Source organism: Tupaia chinensis, unplaced genomic scaffold, assembly GCF_000334495.1.
Source record: "Tupaia chinensis unplaced genomic scaffold, TupChi_1.0 Scaffold144909_1, whole genome shotgun sequence".
NCBI lineage: Eukaryota > Metazoa > Chordata > Mammalia > Scandentia > Tupaiidae > Tupaia > Tupaia belangeri.
The window spans coordinates 897,020-902,663 of NW_006204769.1; the positions used below are offsets into that span (position 1 = coordinate 897,020).

Genomic DNA, 5,644 nt, shown 5'->3' on the forward strand with positions numbered 1-5,644 from the left:
GGGAAAGAGAGAGAGGAGAGAGAGAGGAACACCCTCTACAGGTTCTGATCATGCTGCCATCCCTTTCTTCTCTTCCTCCTCCCTGTTGGATCTGGGGCACTCACGTGGTGTATATGTGGCTCAGGGTTACAGGCTTCATTTAGTGTTTTGTGGTGGTGTTTTTCAGAGATGGTGCTTGCATATCTGTTTCTTGTTCTTCCTACGTTGGGTAAAGTTCTGAGAGAACAGGAGGATGACTCCATCTTAGCCATTTTTAAAATGGAAAGTTCTATGTTTTCTTAGTTTCTCTATCTCCAATTTTCTCCTTCAATCTATTTTCCCAATTACATCAGAATGACCTAAAATGCGAGTCTTACTGTATCAGCACCCTACAAGAAGTTATTTGATGACTGTGCATCCTTGGGATAAAGGCTATGATATGACACCTGTCTACCTCTCCTGGCTCATATACTATTACCCAGCCTCTTCACACTCAGTATTACTGCATATTGGATTTCGTTGAGTTATTCAGATCCGCCATGCTCTGTTCTTCCACCAAATATTCAATATGCCTTTCTCTCTGCCTCTAATAGTCTTCTCCCCACACTGACCACATCTGTTCACTTTTTTAACCCTTCAACTCTCAGCATAATAATGATGAGCTACCACTTTTCTGTTTACTAAAGCACTGTGCTAAGCCATTTTTATGTATTAGCTCGTTTATCGTCACAGCAAACCAATGGAGTGCTATTATCATATCCTCATTTTAAAAATAAGGTAACTAGGGCCAGCAGGTGGTGTGATGGTTCAGGCACTGGACTCCCACATGGCCAACTGCAGTTTGAGTTCTGAACCTGGCAACTTGCATTCTCACTTTCTCTCTCTCTGTGTCTCTCTGTCTCTTTGTCTCTGTCTCTCGTCACATTAAAAAATAATAATAATAGCTCATTGAACGCGGGGGCAGCTGCAGAGGTTGGTGCGTGAGCTTCGCAAGCCAAGGCGGGCCTACACAGAAGCAACCATGTCTAAGGGACCTGCAGCTGGCATTGATCTCGGCACCACCTACTCCTGTGTGGGTGTCTTCCAGCATGGAAAAGTAGAGATAATTGCCAACGATCAGGGGAACAGAACCACTCCAAGCTATATTGCCTTTACTGACACCGGACGACTGATTGGTGATGCTGCAAAAAATCAGATTACAATGAATCCCACCAACACAGTTTTTGATGCCAAGCATCTGATTAGACGCAGGTTTGATGATGCTGTTGTCCAGTCTGACATGAAGCACTGGCCCTTCATGGTAGTGAATGATGCAGGCAGGCCCAAGGTGCAAGTGGAATACAAAGGAGAGACCAAAAGTTTCTACCCAGAGGAGGTGTCATCAATGGTTCTGACCAAGATGAAGGAAATTGCAGCTTGCCTTGGAAAGACTGTTACCAATGCTGTGGTTAATGTGCTGGCTTATTTCAATGACTCTCAGCGTCAAGCTACCAAAGATGCTGGGACTATCGCTGGTCTCAATGTGCTTAGGATCATCAACTAGCCGACTGCTGCTGCCATTGCCTACGGTCTAGACAAAAAGGTATGGGTCACTGGTGATGCAATATATCTGGATTACTTCCAGGGTGTTTTGAGCTAGGAACTTATATAACACAATGCATCTATTTTCAACGGCAGGTTGGAGCTGAAAGAAACGTACTCATCTTCGACTTGGGAGGTGGCACTTTTGATGTGTCCATTCTCACTATTGAGGATGGGATTTTTGAGGTCAAATCTACAGCTGGAGATACACACTTGGGCGGAGAAGACTTCGACAATCGCATGGTCAACCATTTCATCGCCGAGTTTAAGCGCAAGCATAAGAAGGACATCAGTGAGAACAAGAGAGCTGTCCGCCGCCTTCGCACTGCTTGTGAACGGGCTAAGCGCACCCTCTCCTCCAGCACCCAGGCCAGTATTGAGATCGACTCCCTCTATGAAGGAATCGACTTCTATACCTCCATTACCCGTGCCCGATTTGAAGAGTTGAATGCAGACCTGTTCCGTGGGACCCTGGACCCTGTAGAGAAGGCCCTTCGGGATGCCAAACTAGACAAGTCACAGATCCATGACATTGTCCTGGTTGGTGGCTCTACTCGTATCCCCAAGATTCAGAAGCTGCTACAAGACTTCAATGGGAAAGAACTGAATAAGAGCATCAACCCTGATGAGGCTATTGTTTACGGAGCAGATGTCCAGGCAGCCATCTTATCTGGAGATAAGTCAAGGACATCCAGGACCTGCTGCTCTTGGATGTCACGCTTCTGTCCCTCGGCATCGAAACTGCTGGCAGGGTCATGACTGTCCTCATCAAGTGGAACACCACCATCCCTATCAAGTAGATGCAGACCTTCACCACCTACTCTGACAACCAGCCTGGGGTGCTCATCCAGTTTTATGAAGGTGAGTGCACCATGACCAGGGATAACAACAGGGTGCTCATTCAGGCTTATAAAGGTGAGCGCACCATGACCAAGAATAACAACCCGGCCAAGGTTGAGCTCACAGGCATACCTCCTGCACCCCGTGGTGTTCCTCAGATTGAAGTCACTTTCGACATCGGTGCCAATGGCATCCTGAACGTCTCTGCTGTGGATAAGAGCACTGGGAAAGAGAACAAGATCACCATCACCAACGATAAGGGGCGTCTGAGTGAGGAGGACATCGAGCACATGGTCCAGGAGGCTGAGAAGTACAAGGCTGAGGACAAGAAGCAGAGGGACAAGGTGTCTTCCAAGAACTCCTTGGAGTCCTACCCTTTCAACACGAAAGCCACGGTGGAGGACGAGAAACTCCAAGGTGGAGGGCGAGAAACTCCAAGGCAAGATCAACGACGAGGACAAGCAGAAGATTCTTGACAAGTGCAACGAAATCAACTGGCTTGACAAGAACCAGACTGCAGAGCAAGAAGAGTCTGAGCATCAGCAGAAGGAGCTGGAGAAAGTCTGCAACCCCATCATCACCAAGCTGTACCAGAGTGCAGGGGGCATGCCAGGGGGGATGCCTGAGGGCATGCCAGGGGGTTTTCCCGGAGGGGGTGCTCCTCCATCTGGCGGCGCTTCTTCAGGACCCACCATTGAAGAAGTTGATTAAGCCAACGCTGAGTGTAGATTACATAGCATTTCTCCACGCAGTAACATGTTGAAGGACCCCAATTTGTAGTGAACTCTGGCAGTCTTAAAAGTTCAGCTGCTATAGTGAATTACTGGGCATTCTCAATACTTGAATATGGAACACATGTACAGGGAAAAATAACACTGCACTTTATAAGCACTGTATCGGAAGTGGAAAATGCAATGTCTTAAATAAAACTATTTAAAATTGGCACCATAATCGGAACCAGCAGTTAGCATAATGGTTATGTTTTCGTTGGATTCCATATATAAATAAAATTAAATAAAAACAATTCTAAAAAAACTTTAAAATAAATAAATAAATAAAATTTAGGTAACTGAAGCTTGGAAAGGTTAAACGCACTGCTCAAGGTAACAGAGCAAATAGATGCTACAGCTGCAACTAGACTCCAACGCTCCAAAGGCCTGATAACAACTGACTACGTTGCCCTACGTTCATGGCCTCCTCACCTCAACTTTGGATGAAGCACCTCTTCCTTCCACATGCCCCAAGAGTTGTTTGAACTCCCACCAAAGCTCTTCACGTAGTGTGTTATAATTGCTTATTTTCTTATCAGAGACTTCCTTCTAGAATATTGGAGCCTTGGGTTTAAGAATTATGTCTATTTTAGTACCTATTGTATCCATGTTGCTTGACACACAGCAAGTGTTCATTCAGTAAGTATTTTTTGACCAGGAAAATGACTTTTTTCTTTCAGGATTAAGAAATAAAGATTTTTTAAGTGTAGAAGAGTGTGTAAAAAATGTCAGGGTTCCCCCCTCCCCCCCCAAAAAAACAACTTTCAGTCAGCCAGGTCATCAGAAATAAATGTTAATAGTAGTATAACCTTGCCAATGTCAAGTCATGTTACGTGTATCACCTTCATGTTTAAAAACTTTGAAAACATAATTTGTTTTAGGAAAACCTCCTTGGGTACATGATTTGGCATGGTACACAAATTTTAGGCATTTTATAAACCATTTCAGTAAGCCACTTAAACACAGAAACCTTGACAGAAGAACGGATTAACTAAACCTATCCCGATCAAGATCTACATGGGCTCACCATCAGTGGTACCAATAAGGACAGGGTAACAGGAAGGTTCTCTGTCATGGCTGCCACCAGCCGGGGACTCTAACCTTTCTTCATGCCTATGTTTTTCCTTGTAAGTCATTTGCATCAATTTCAACACATTACCACAACAGTGACACACTCATCCAATCTTCCCTAGTAAATTAAGTAGTTCCTCTGCCATAAATGGTGAGGAGTTAAATATTGCAAGCTCTTTTAAATTAGGACACCACAGATACATGGAAACACAGATATGCTTGGAAGATAGACCTTAGTGGTTTTCTTCGTCAATCTGAATGAGCACTCCCAAGACCCATATCAAATCTTTCTCTGCCTAGATTCTTTTGGTCTAGCCCCACAAAAGAAGTCTAAATTCTCTCAGTTCAACATAAGATCCTGTTTTCTGGGACCAGCAGTTGGCGTAATGGCTGTGTTGTTGACTCCCACGTAGTCGATCACGGTTGGAGTCCCAGACTCGATGGCTTAAACTCACACTGGGTGCGTGTGTGTACGTGCTCAAGATCCTGAGAGGAGAATGGAGGAGAAGGAATTGCAGTGTGGCCGTCCCCCCTGGGGGGCAATTTCTTGCTTTCTGTCTCTCTGTCTGTTTTTCTGGCAAGCGCATGTGCCCTATAGCAAAAACCTCTCCAAAAATTAATTAATTAATTAACTTAATTTAAAAGACACAAGTTTCCTAGTTAAAAAAAAAATTAATGTGCTTGTTCTTTCTTGGTACTTCCCTTGAATCCTAAACAACAAGCTTTCTCTCTCCAGGAGAAAGAAAAGAGTTGGTTCATATTTATTCAGCATAATTACAAACATATCGAATACAAAACGTAGATAGAGCCAAGATCATATATTTAAGAATCTATGTTAGGAGGCATATCTGCCATAATCCCCTGCATCCTCTCCCTGGTCTGGAACTGAATATTTGGTACTCAAATGGAAGTCATTCAGCACTCTATAAAGACATCGCTGAAAGTAAAGCAATATTTAGAGAATGGTATTTATAAAAGGTAATTAGAAAAATCTTAATAGATGTATAATCTATTAAATGGGAAAGTCACGCCATGTTTTTCTATGTGTGTCTATGTAAAAATGCACCAGGACTTTCCTGACAACCTACTATATAAACTTATAAAATGAAGTTAACAGAAAATCAGCAGTTTATCATCTGAGACCACAGGTTCCCTACAAAATTTACAAAAGTGGTACAAAACTTTGTTACCTCAAAAGCCATTTTTAAATGTTTAAGATTTAAGTTATATAATTAAGGGTCAACTTCTCAAGCAGCAGAATGAAGAACTTGGTGAATTTGCTCTCCCTCAAAAACATTAAAAATACGGGCAAAAAACACTGTGATGGTTAATTTCTTTTTCATTTTTTTCTTTTTAAAAAATTTGCCAAAAGGTGCTTGTGATAGAAGGAGAGAAAAGGAGCA

General features: G+C 43.1%; 1 pseudogene; it reads left to right on the plus strand.

Moving 5' to 3' along the window:
- The first annotated feature begins 985 nt into the window (after positions 1-985).
- On the plus strand, positions 986-3,111 carry LOC102469433 (heat shock cognate 71 kDa protein-like; annotated as a pseudogene).
- Positions 3,112-5,644: the final 2,533 nt, after the last annotated feature.